Here is a 13,815-nt window from a genome sequence, read left to right on the forward strand (position 1 = left end):
AGCTGGCCACCCAAAGCAGGAGGGGCTGACGCCTAGGAAGGCACCAATCCAAGGTGCAGACTATGGGGGGGACTTAATAGACACAAGTGTGGTCACTTGTGGCTGTGAGACATATGGATCTCTCTACCTCAAGGCAGGAGGACAGAGGTTTTTTGGACAAAGTGGTTCCTGGCTAGCTGGAACACACCTGGACTTTTTAAAGCAGTATTAACCTTTTTTTTTTTTTTTTTTTTTTGACAGAGTGGACAGTGAGAGAGAGAGAGAGAGAGAGAGAGAGAAAGGTCTTCCTTTTTGCCATTGGTTCACCCTCCAATGGCCGCTACGGCCAGTGCGCTGTGGCCGGCGCACCGCGCTGATCTGAAGCCAGGAGCCAGGTGCTTCTCCTGGTCTCCCATGGGGTGCAGGGCCCAAGCACCTGGGCCATCCTCCACTGCACTCCCGGGACACAGCAGAGAGCTGGCCTGGAAGAGGGGCAACCGGGACAGAATCCAACGCCCCAACCGGGACTAAAACCCGGTGTGCCGGCGCCGCTAGGTGGAGGATTAGCCTAGTGAGCCGCGGCGCCAGCCAAAGCAGTATTAACCTTAATAAGAGACATTTCAGATGTCAGGTAAGAGCCTCAAGTTACCTTAAAGACTTCATTTACCCCACAGGGCTTGAGATAACCTCCAGAGTCATTTAAAGGGCAAGATGGAGGTCAAGTTCAAGATGGCTGTGGTGATCTCACACTAGAGTCCCACAGTCACTGTTTCTCCTCTCTCATCATTTCTCCTTTTCTGTGCTTTCCTCCTCCAGTGGCCTTTACAGAGAAAATAGTCTACTAAAACAACTAGCATTCTAATGTGGATAAATGGGTCTCTCAGGGGATACCTTCATTCCAAAAGGGACATCTGGGAGAAGAGATACCTTGATGAGGATTTATCTCAAATGGCATCAAACAACATGGCAGAACCAGTGTTAGTCCTTTGTGTGTTTTTTTCCTTTTCCTAAAATTTGAGTGGGACTGAGGGTGAGATAGGGGAGTAATTTTCAGGGCAGGGAGATCGCACGATGCCAATCAAAACATATTGTGTTGGTAACATCCTGCTCCCTACAGAGCCCTCTTGAAAGACTTCCCACCTATTGACTGCGAGTCACCCATCTCACCTTGCTCTCTGGGGCTTCCGGAAGCCTCAGCTAATGAAGCCGTCTCATTTGCTGTGACGCTTCTCCAGTTCTTCACTCCTAATTGTTAGCAATATGAGAATCCAGTTGTCAAAGATCAATCTGAAGGGTGTGAGGTTTTCAGTGTAAACAACATCCTCTCAGGCAAACACAAGGGAGAGAATGCTTCATTCTCTGATTACAGGGGAAACAGAAATTGACTGGCTCCAGTCCAGCTCTGCAGAAACGACTGGGCCCACAGCAGTATTTTCTGCCTACATGCCTGGTCTTTGGCCAAGGCAGTCCAAGGGCCCAGCACCTAGGGAGATGTGAGGCGGTGGCGGTAGCTCCGTCAACATCATTGGAAACTTCTGTTTCCTGCTCTCTCCTCTTTCACCTCCTCCTTTTGGTCTCACTTTCTCCCCAGTCCGAGGTTCCATGGCCATTTGTATCACCTCCGTGCCAAGGCTCAGGCTGACGCCCACAACCTCTGCCAGGACGTTTACTGTGGTCCTCTCCACATCCCTGAATCCTATGACACTTGCTCTGTTTCTGCTCTCGGTGCCATAGCACCGCCAATGCTGGGGCACAGTCTTTAGAGCTCGAATATACTGCTTGTTTGCTCATTCAGAATTGCACACTCGACTCAGTCCTCAGCTCCTGGAGAGCAGGGTGCATGACATGCAGTTCTTCTGTGTAGCCCACACCTCTATATTTGACCAAAATAAGTCACTCCATGAAGATTGCCAACTGCGTCTTCTACCCCTTTCTCTTATTTTTCCCTTCTCTGTATCACCTGTCCTTCTGCCCATCCCATTCCACTTCCTGTTTTCTTCACTGCTCCCCACAAGCCACTGACTGGGGGCACCTACAGCCACTGGTATGCATGTTGGATGCAGAACACACTTGGAAGGCTCTGACTCCTGGCATTGTAGGTGACGGAGATGTGTGCTCCAGGGTGACAACTTGGCCGTCACATTGGGATGACTCATGACCAATAAGAATCCTTTGGTTTGACCAGAGAGAGAAAGAGAGAGAGACTAATGCCACAATAATAGCTATTATGGGGCCAATCAGAAAACTCTAAAGAAGCTATCATAAAATTTTAAGCCCCAGTTAACTCCTTACAATGTTTGTTAACTACATTGTAGATATTTTCATTTAAGGAAATATCTGGGCAATTTGAATTTGCTTTGATAACATACCAAAGGGTAATTTTACATAAGCTTTTCCACCATAAATACAGGTCGTGCTTGTGATCAATTCTCATCTGTATGTTGGAAAGCAATTTCAGTAAGTACTTAGCTTCATCAATTTGTATCTGCACACTGACCTTGGGGACCCAGCGCGTGAGTCCCATCATGCAGTGTGCTTGGCAGTTCTGTCTCTTCAGACGGCAAATTTCTCAATATTTGCACGTGGCTTTCATAGTCAATCAATGCAATCATCTGTTCCTCCCTTCGCCATTCCCTGGCCTGGGGAGGTGAGGACACGACAGCGCCTCTGCCACTTGTGTGCAGTGCAGAATACTTGTTTACTATTTCCCGGAACCCTCGAGAACTGGGAAGATCGCAGGGCATTCCAGGAAAATGAAAATAATGGGAAAAATAAGAATTTTGTACCAGCTTGTTTACACAATTATGTAAATGATGAGCACTTATACATGGCTGATTGCTCAATTATTCATGGTTTGGAGCTCTTGAAAATCCAATTCAACTAAATCACCTTTTCTTCAGCTCTGATGACGAGTAAGGTATTGTAATTTGAAGGAGAGAGGAAGATACAGTTTGATAAGGAACAGTGGGGCAAGCACAAGGACTGGAACACAAGTGGAGGAAGCTGAGTAAGGAAGGCACCATGCAGGCTCTGAGGGTTTAGGGGAAGAGATAACATCTCCCTGGGTGGCTTCTGGAGGATGGGGGGATGCTTGCTTAGGGTCCCCTCTTCTCCATCCCCAGCTCTGCCATTTGCTTCAGGCCCTGTCACCTCTTACCTGGATGATGAGAACAGCTTCTGGTCTGATCTCCCTGTCTAATTGCAGCTTCCTGCGTGATCATTCTAGAGACCATCTGATTACATCACTCTCAACATGCCACTGCCTGCGCAAAAGGGTTAACGTTTCTCAAGGTCTCACAGTTGAAGTCCAAATGCTTGCCCTCCTCTGCAGCTGCAGCGCACCTTCCCTTCCTGTCATGTGCTGAATGCCAGCTGCAGCTCTCGCTGGTGGGGCCCCACTGGCCTCAGTGACCTTGGCCATTCTGCTGTTCTACCTGGACTGGCCCCCTCGCCCCTTCTTTTCTTGTTTCAGACCTCTGCTGACAATTGCTTTGCAGTCCCCTGCCCCAGGACAGGGCTGATGAGTCTCATCTCACCTCTCTACAGTACTTGGCCCTAGTGCTTGGTAATCTGGAATAGGGGTAGGCATGGTCATCTTCCTGGACATCTGGACCCAGACTGGGTATGGCACATAGTATGTACTCAATGCATGTTGAGTTTTGTGCAACATAGATACATCACTTTCCATAGCATTAAAAGGTTAAAAAAAATGGTAGTAAGTGAGGGTAGAGTACTCCTGTAGCGTTCAGGATAAGAGAAAGTAATGGCGGAAATCAAGAGGAAGGTGTGCTTGTTGTTTTGTTTCAGTGGAGACCAAGTCTTATTTATTAGCAGAAGAAAAAGAACTTAGAGAAAGTGAGAACGAGAAGTGTGGAAAATGGTGGATAGACATGGCTGGAGAGGAGGGTAAGGAAAAGACCAGGGATGCCAAGGAAGAGTTGGCGAGGAGGAGGAGGAGGGGCTGTCTCCGGAGTGCCGGGACAAAGGCAATCAAGGACAAAGTCTGCACAGAGGCGTCTGGGGAGAGGAACAAAACCAGGCAGAGCTCTCTGTGTGCAGCCCCAGGCTTAGCAAAGGAACAGGGGAGCTTGCAAGTGAACTTCCAGTTGACAGACCCAGTGCCACCACGTCGTTCACATGTAATCCATGAAACATAGAGAGGAACACAAACAGGGGAGGATTTTGCTGAGCAGATTGCAATCGGAGGGAATGCTGTTTCCTCAAGTTGCAGGGTAGGCATGGAGGCTCCACTAGGAGCTCCTCTGACACCTCTGAATGGGATGGCCAGCTCAGCCCTGCCTGGTGAACATCTGGGAACAGGCTCTGCATCCCCGGGGCTGCATTCTACTGGGCTTCCTCAACCTTGCTTTTAATCAGGTGCCAAAGCAGCCACTCACATTCAAACTGTATGTAGTTGCCCGAGCAGCCACAGTTGAGATGGGTTACAAACATCTTCCTCCTGAAAGTCCTTAGCACCCCCCACCAACCCTGTGAGTTCAGAGCTCCTAGCTCTGCCCAGGTCTCCTGGCTGGTTCCTGAAAGACCCCCACCCCTCCCTTTAGGAGGACATGGCAGACTGTCTTTTCCTGCCTGCTTGCAAACACAAGGATCAAGCTCAAGGTTGATTGTCTTCTGAAAGATTGCAAGAGCAGCTACCTGTGTTGAGCACTGCAGAAGGACGCTCAGACTCAGGCGTGGTTCTTCAGTGACCACCCATGTCCAGAGATGCAAACCATGCTTTTAGGAGTCGCAAGACTGAAGCTGCAGAAACCCAAGTATCTGGCTTAGTTTGAGAGATGGAAAGAAAAGACAACTCAATTTTTTGTGTGTGCAGGAGTCCCCTAAACCCATTCTTAGTTTTGCTTGCTGCTGTTGTAGTTACCTAAGGCCAACTGTAGTCTGAAAATATTAAAGGGAACATTCTGGAAATAAACAACTCATCAGTTTTAAATGCATGCTCTTCCAAGTGGCTGCGCCACAATGCCTGTGTCATTCCATTCACTTCGTCTCATCACACAGGTTTTGTATCCTTGCACATCCCACAAGAAGGACCAATACAAGATATTTCAGGAGGAGGGAGGGGAGGGGGAGGGGGGCGAGAGAGATACTGAAGTACATATACATATATGTATATACTGCGTCCTGTTTCTATGAAGGCCATTTGGGGAGCAATATAAGACTTGAACAGTCTGAGGCTTATATGGTAATAACCAGAGGATCACTGCTAATAGAGACGGCTGAGCTTCATTGCGGCTGTGCAAACAGAACGCTCCCTGCCCGTAGAAGGTATGCACGGAGGCATTTGGGAGATCAGGTACCAATTTACTCTCAAAGAGTTTAGGGGAAAAGTTATTCTGGAACGTCTGAGATTGTCTCAGAGATAAGAATAAATTCAACAAAGGTGTCCAAATTCTCTCTGGAGGAATTTATAAAACTTCATAGAACTACACAGAAGAAAGTTTGCATCATGGAGAAATAAGTGGACATACATTAAAGAAAAAAGATAGTTTGAGAGACAGACCACATTCGCAAAACTTTTACTACAGTATATCACTGTAGTTCTATTTTATTATTAGTTACTGCTAATCTCTTACTGTGCCTAATTCAGAAATGATATTTTACATAAGTATGCATTACAGGAAAAAACAGGGTGGTCGGGTTTGGTAGTGTCTGCGGCTGCCAATGCCCATGTTGGGGGAGGGGGATTTGGAACTTGGCCCTCCTGGATACAGGGGACTACCGTACCTGGAATAACACATTTACCTCAACTTGAGCCATCTGTTCATGGTCGTGTGGGGTGGTGGTGGTGGTTTGCATCTCCTTTGCCATTCTGTTTTCAGCTTTTCTAAATCTGGTAGCAGGGTGTTTAATTGGAAGCTAGTACCTGTTTGGCTTGCACAGTGTGTTTTTCCTCCCTGGGAATACATCAGAGGGTGCTGAATATATTCATGAGATGAAACACTCATGCTTCTGACCAGGTCATATCATTTTTGGTATAAGCCAGGTATTAGCAGCATTAATGCTAAATCAAATGACTAACTAGTAATTGCTCAATAAAGCGTATAGCCTGGAACGGAAAGTGACCAGAGGATGGGGAGGCAGCAGAGAGAAGTCTTCCCACAGATTACTTTAATTGAAAAATGGAACTCTCTGCTGGGCCCCTTGTGCCCAATTTGCCTTCCCTTGAAAATGCTTGATCACGGAGACACATCTACTCCGAGAACCACAGCTCTTTAGAGATAAATGGAATCGTGTAGACACACACACACACAGTTAGGCTGCAGAAACCACAGGAGAAGGCACTGCTTTGGAACCTGTTTGCAGTCCAGAGCAACCACAAAGCTGGGAACTCAGCTCCCCAAATATCACATTTATCTCAATTTGGTAAGGAGCTGAAAGCCTATCTGGGGCCATTTAAATTCTAATGTTATTAAGGGCTCATCTAATCAGCTTTTAAAATAAGCTGCTTGCAAATGCACGGGGAATGACAGTAGGATGGAAGCAAGCGAAGCAAGGCAGCTCAGCTCAGCCTGGTGATGCACCTCGGTCTGCACTGCAAAGAGCCAGGAGGCGTCCTGGCCGCCTTCCTGTTGGCTAACTTCTTCAAGCCCCGCACCAAGCTGCCTGGGTGAAAAGGGGTCTGCAGGTGCGTGGGGAGAGCTGACCTCAACCAGCTCCTGTGAGGTTATCGTACACCTGCGGCACGGCTTGGCGGGGTGGGGGGTAGGGGATCAGGCTCCTGTGCCAGGAAGCGCCTTGCAGACTGGACAAGCCGAGCAGTGGGTGCCTCTAAGAACCACCTCTCAGCAGGCATCCTGCAGCCTTCCAAGAAGCTCCAGGCTCGCGGGAGCCAGCAGTGTCTCGCGGCCCCTGCCTGGGCCCACTGAGAGCTGTTGGTGCTGTCCAGACAGCTCCCTCGCATCTTGCTGGCCCCAGACGGAAATGGACTTGGCTCTGCTGCGGTCGGGCCATCGCTGAGCCTTGCTTCACACACCAGGCTCTTCTTGATGCTCGGGAGCATGTTCCGATTCAGCCTGTGCATTGCTTTCCAAGGCAGGCCTGGGAGAGGCCTGGGAGAGGCTCCCGGCTCCTGGAGGAAGACTGGCTCCAGCTGTGACCGGGAGGCTCGTGTCCAGGGCTCTTCCCTCTCCCCAGGCTGCCTTCTGCGTACGGCTCCCCAGGGACCCCACGAAGTCGATTCTGCGCCCCCTCCTTCATCTTTCCAACCTCGGTCAAAAACCTCAGACAGCAGGGCTGGCAGAAAATACGTGGGCGTCCTTGTGATGCCAACCACAGGGGCACAGCACCCCAGATCTCACACCCCTGTTGAACCCGCATTCAGAAATCAGTTTAGAGACCAGGTACTTTCATGCGCACAAGCTCTCTGGCTGAAGGGTTCAATCCCCCCGTTGCAAGCGGTGCTTCGAACGTTCTTTCATGCCTGCAAGTACCTTCTCCGAGCAAGGTGCTGGTGGAGGGCGTGTCTCCACCATAACATTTCCAGGAGGCTTTTGTGGCTGGCACCCCAGTTGCCGCTCAGAGAACTTGATCTCGAGCAGCTGGTGACCTAGAAGCCCCCCAGGAACCAACTCACCCTTCAGTGTGCATGACTGCTAGGCAGCTTTATGGGAGGGCGCATGCTGGGAGCTTAGCACTCACAGGTGTCTTAAACAGCCTGGGGGTACTTTCAGGGAGACACAAGTCAGCTGAGAGCATTCTGGGTGGATTGGAACACAGCACTTCTGGAAAGCTTGTCTTGGGCCTACAGAAGCCCAGGGAAGAGCCTGAGGCGGCAGTGAGCCCAGGGCAGGAGTGGAGCGTTTGCCGAACAAACCTAAGCCGTCGTGCAGGTGGAGACGGAAGGCTGGTGGGTCCGAGATCCTGCACGGTAGGAAAGGGCTGGCGTGGAAAGCTCCCGTGCCAGCGTATCGAGTCTGAGTGCCACGGAAAGTTACTAGGGGAGCAAAATATTCATTGTGCCTGTCAGCTCCATGGATCCTAAGAGCTTCTCCCATGGACCATTTTTTAGAGGTTATTATTTCAACTTGAAAATTCTTTAGACATATATATGCGGTATGAAAAAGGAATTAGGAAAGCTTTTAAATTAAAAGAAATAAAATGACAGGTTTTTCCTCCAGCCATATAAATAGTTATGGATAGAGATAAAGAGATGGATATTTTTTCATAATACTTTATTAGGGGTTTTGGAACTCCAGAAATGTGAGAGGCAGCCTGATGAATAATTTAGTACTGATTCACGTGGGCCCAGTGCAGGCGCGGGCGGCCAGGGAATCCAGCATAGCCGCTTGGAGGGACTGAGCACAGTAACACACTTTTACGACCGACCGTGTCATGAAATGCATTTCCGAAATATTTTATGAGAAGCCAAAACCTTGGTGCTCGGTTTCTGCAGCCTGAAGCCCAGAGGAGCCAACGCAGTCGACCACCTGATTTCAGAGAGCCTGTCCCCCCCACCCCCCCACACACACTCCAGGCTGCAGTCCCAGATGCCTGGGAACACGCAGTGACCGGTGGCGGCCTCACACTGGCCCTCAGAGTGACAGATGGAAAAAGGTCAGGGGGAGATAGTACCTTGTGTGCTGAGGTCTTCAATGCTGGGTCTTTACTGCGCGTGCTGGGGCCCTAACTCCCAAGCAGATGGGTCCACTCTGGTTAAGATGACCAGGCCACCTGGAAGGGGAACGAGGAAAGGAAGAAATGTAGTTAAGTGTTCAAAATGAAAACCCTCGGCTTCCCTTTCCATTCTAAATGCCCTCTCTCCTTTTCACTAAATTTGAGTGTGAGCGCTGTGGATTACTGAGGAAACGGAATTTTTTACTTAGTCCATAAATTGTGTATTTTCCTTTTTATTGGAAAGAGAGACAGGGAGTGAGATACAGAGAGATTTTCTATGCACTGGGTCACTCCCTAAATGCCTGCAGCAGCCACGGCTGAGCCAGACAGAAGCCGGAAGCCTGGAACTGCATTCGGGTCTTCCGTGTGGGTGAGACGCAAGTACTAGAGGCATCGCCACCTGGCGCCTGCCGTGGTGCGCGTCAGCAGGAAGTTGGAGTGGAAGCAGAGGAACCCGGCACTCTGATACGGGGTGCAGGATCCCGAGTCGCGACTCAAGCCACTGCACCAAATGCCCACCTCAGCTGTTACTTACTACATTATTTATTTTTTCCCTCCAGAATTTTATTTATTTCATTAATTTTCTTTCATGCACCCTCACAGCTTTACCATAAAATGATAACTACTTAAGGTAAAACTTCTTGAGGATGATTACAGAAAGGTGTTTTAGGTAACAAATATGGGATCTCCAAAAGTGGCTGTTGTAACATGCTTAGATAATCAGATTGTGACGAATGCTTGACACCTCCCCCAAGAAGTTCCCATCCAACCACCTGACGTGAACCCCTCTTCTCCTTAATGGCCTTGGTGCGCTGAGCATCCCGGCCCATGAGTGTCAGCATTGACTCTAAGTCTCTGTGCCATTCTCTCTCTGGAAGCCCAAGCCCTCACGGGCAGCATCTTTGCCCCACTCAACTGCCTCAGCTCTCGTCTAAGCACAAAGCCAGCACAGAAGAGGCAGACAAATACCCCGTGAACCAATGAGTGCCTAAGTGTAGCTCTCTCAGGGCAGAAGCTCCACCACCTGGGGCAGCAGGTGCTTCTGCCTAAGCAGATTGGCCAGCCTCCTTCATCAACCCCAGGACCAGGCGTCTTCCTGCCCGCTTCCCAAGGGTCGGTCAACCAGTCGGTAGCTGGACCGTTATGCCTTCCAGGGCTGGCTTCTCACAAACCTTGCTGAACTCGCTCCAGGGAGTTATCATTTACAGGGGTCTAAAGAGGATGCATTTGCAAACCTCTCGTGGGGTCTGAGGTGGCAGAGGCAAGCATTTGGCCAAGGTGGGGGCCGTTCACCTGAGTTGTTCCTGAATGAGTCTGCCCGCCCTGGAGGACCTCGTGGAACCCCAGATGTGGAGGGAGCACGCAGGTCCTGCCACTCTGCAAGGGGAGGCGGGAGCCATGGGGAAGAATGCTCCTGTGTAGAGCAGTGGCTGCCTAGCTAGGGGGTGTGAGGGATCCTGAGGCTGCAGCCTTGGGAGCGAGGCCGTCATGAGTGGGCCAGGCCAAAGCCAGGAGCCAGGAGCTTCTCCTGGTCTCCCATGTGGGTGCAGGGACCCAAGCACTCGGGCCATCCTCCACTGCACTCCCGGGCCACAGCAGAGAGCTGGCCTGGAAGAGGGGCAACTGGGACTAGAACCCGGGGTGCCGGTGCCGCAGGCAGAGGATTAGCCTAGTGAGCCACGGCGCCGGCTGGTATGTGACTTTCCACTCTGCTGTGATTTCCCGGGAGACAGGCTGAGGCTGACACACACAGAAGGCTTACAGGACAAACCACGTGGGTCACAACACTCGTGGGGGAGCACAGGAAGCCGAGGTGGCCAGCGGGGACCCCGGAGCTGGCTGTCTGCACTGAGAAGGGATCCAGCCTTTGGATCCTGTGTGGATCAATCTCTGGGTGTGGACTCTCACTAGAGAAAGGGGAGGCACAACTTGGGGCAGCGAAGCCCATTTTGGCTGCGGGACTCAGCTGTGAGCCGCGCCCAGCCAGCAGCACCAGCAGCCACAGAGTATCCGCAACACAGACCCTCCCTTTTGTTCATCACACCTAACATGCACATATAACAGAGACATAGGAGGCTTTTGTTTGTAGTTTCTCACTGGAATGCGCTGTAACTTGCTCTGACTTAGCACACAGACATCATCATTTCCCCCTAATCTACTTAAGCGATTACACATACTCGCACAAGATGACATTTCATAGACATCTAGACTTTTAGCACAACCTCTGTGTTTTCTTCTTGGCTACTGGCCTGTGCCCACCCATTCTCTTCCCTTGCACTGCACACGAACCCTCAGCCCCTGTGTTGACTGTCTGGGGCATATCCTTTCATACCTCCTTCCTCATTATCTGACAGCAGACACACGTGGGTGAAGACGTAGGCACACTGATTTAACTCTGTGGTCACTGGCAGCAACTATTGAGGGCCTTGTGAGCTCCTAGGCCTTGCCAGGCACTGGAGATGTGAAGAGGGCACGGCCTCCACCCAGTCTGTGAGGCAGAGGGGTGGGGAAAGAACCAGCCTGAGCCATGCCCCAAGCACACAGAGTATAATGCAGAGCACTGGAACGCGAATGCTGGGCTCTGATTCTCTAACACTGTGCTCTATTCCATTTAACCAGGGTTTTTTTTGTTTGTTTATTTTTTTAAATAAAAGCATATCTCAAATTGTGGGCCAAGCAATGGCCAAATTGAATTTCAGCACTCGTGTGCCAGTCTTCCTGAAGCCATGGCCACACAGGCCCTGCTAGAATGAAGTTCAGCAAATCGACGTGTTCTGTCCACTCTCCAAACCCACTCATTTATCTGCACTTCCCCTCCTCAATGCCCACCGTTACCTGGGGTCAACTTGTACCAGCTCTGCTTCAAAAACAAATGTTTTCCTATGAAATATGTACAGAAAATGTGCATTAGATAGTCTTTTCTCATCAAAGGCTGAGACCTCTTGTGCTGACCGTGAGTTCAGCAACCCAAGGGGCTTGGCGTGGACTTTGTAGCATTGACCCCCTGACCCTGACTGCCCAGGCGGGATCTGAGGATCTAGGCAATCCAGAGAGCACAGCCGGAGAGGCCCCGTTGACCTCAGCTCAGATTTGCTCCGAAGCTCTGTGGCTTCGTCCTTTGGTTTAAGGCAGAAGAAAAGCACCTGCCAGGCCAGGGGAGCTGCAGAGGTAGACTTGACAGCAACAGCTCGTTTTGATTTTCAGTACAAACCATGATGCTAGGATGCTTCGACTTTGTGTACCAAGAGTTGCTGGAGTTGGGAAAGTCATTGACCCCAAGGATGTTGATCAGTTCCAGACAAAACTGCTCAGTACTCAGAAGTATGATCGACTTATTTTCTTCTCGCTTCTCACAAGATTACGGAAGTCCGACAAAGCGTACCTCACTGCAGTGGTTAGGACAGCTCTTGGTGCTGCATCCCCCGTCAGAGTGCGTGGGGTTCAGTCCCGCTGCGCTCCTGATTCCAGCTCCCCTGCTGATGTGCACCTGTTAGGCACTAAGCTGATCGCTCTCTGCCATTCCTGTGGGAAACCTGGCTTGAGTTCCTGTCTCCTGGGCATTTCGGGAATGGATCAGCAATTAGCAAATCTCTCTTTCTCTCTCTCTGTGCCTTTCAAATAAAATAAATAATTCTGGCCGGTGCTGCAGCTTAATAGGCTAACCCTCCGCCTTGCGGCGCTGGCACACCGGGTTCTAGTCCCGGTCGGGGTGCTGGATTCTGTCCCGGTTGCCCCTCTTCCAGGCCAGCTCTCTGCTGTGGCCCGGGAGTGCAGTGGAGGATGGCCCAAGTGCTTGGGCCCTGTACCCCATGGGAGACCAGGAGATGCACCTGGCTCCTGGCTTCAGATCAGCGTGGTGCGCCGGCCGCGGCGGCCATTGGAGGGTGAACCAATGGCAAAGGAAGACCTTTCTCTCTGTCTCTCTCTCACTATCCACTCTGCCTGTCAAATAAATAAATCAATCAATAAATAATTCTAATAGTGTACTTAGTCATCTTAATGAGAAATTTAGGCAACTCTTAGTGATCTGACCCATGTTCTGCTCCTAAACTCCTAAGGTTTCCTGCCATGAAGGATCTTGGATGACGATTATTTTAGACTTCTACTTTGAGGCATACAAATTTGAATGTTTTTTTTAGAAGGATTTCTCTGACCCACTAGTATTAGCATGACTTTGCGATTCAGCAGAGGATGAAAAGTTCATGAATTTTCAATTTGTTATTTATTGATGCATAACAAATTACCCCCAAATGCAATGGCTTAAAACAACAAGCATTTATAATGTCGTAGTTTCTGCAAGCTAGGAATTCGGAATTGGTCTCTCTGGGCAGCTGTATCCAGGGTTGCTCACGAGGTGTCACTCAAGACGCCAAGGAAGCTAGCTTGCAGTCACCTGAGGACCTGCTGGGACGTGGGGTCTGCCTCCCTAGTGGCTCTCTTATGTGATGCTGCACGTTCAGTGTCTCCCCACAGGGCTGCCTGAGTGTCCTCCCAACACGGTGGCTAGCTTCCCTGGAATCGAGCCGTCCAATAAAGAGAAAGGTGGAAGCCACATGCCTCTTGTGACCATCTTGCCATCATTTCCACAATTTTCTACGGCTTATGCAAGGTAGCCCTGTCTAATGTGGGAGGGGCCTACAGAAGAGTGACAGCCAGGAAGCGAGTGTCAGTGGGCCATCTTGAAGTCCAGCTACCACAAATGGGTTTTTGCTTTATCAATGACAGGAAAGACATTGACAAAGGCATTTCTGGTTTTTGTGTTTCCCTGGAAGGTCAAATGGAAAGCATGGAGTTTGGTACAAATTCCAGCTCTTAGCAGTCATGCACTTTTAGAAAAGGTAATTAGATCATCCTTCCGAGTACTGCTTTTGAAATCTGTAAAATGGGCACAGTACAGGATTGCTGTGAAGATTGGCTCAGCTAACCTGTTGAAAGGCTTAGCCCAGTGTGGAGCAGAAGGTAGAAACCCCAGCTCACCTCCTTCCTCTTCTCCCTCATCCCTTCCTCCCGGGGGCATCACGCTAACAACTGCACCAAGCACTTCTGTGACCCCTGCTCAGACTGAGCCCTTCGCCTCACCCCATCCCCTCCACCCTGCTCTGTGAACCAGGAGAGGGGCCCTGGCTGGGCTATTTAGGTCTTTCTCCCTGTGGAAGACTTGTTGAGGCTTAATAAAGTCAGGATGTGTGAGAGACACTGTAG

At 50.1% G+C, this 13,815-nt stretch overlaps 1 protein-coding gene across 3 annotated transcripts in view; it reads right to left on the bottom strand.

The window, feature by feature from the left end:
* Nucleotides 1-13,815, bottom strand: part of TNR (tenascin R) — a 432,700-nt gene that overhangs the window by 193,909 nt on the left and 224,976 nt on the right. For all 3 annotated transcript variants that reach the window (XM_070077163.1, XM_070077161.1, XM_070077162.1), the window contains one exon: nt 8,572-8,670. The gene's annotated coding sequence lies outside the window, so the exon portion shown is untranslated. The remainder of the gene's footprint in view (nt 1-8,571; nt 8,671-13,815) is intronic.

The sequence above is a fragment of the Oryctolagus cuniculus genome, chromosome 7 (genome assembly GCF_964237555.1).
Source record: "Oryctolagus cuniculus chromosome 7, mOryCun1.1, whole genome shotgun sequence".
NCBI classification, from domain to species: Eukaryota; Metazoa; Chordata; class Mammalia; order Lagomorpha; family Leporidae; genus Oryctolagus; species Oryctolagus cuniculus.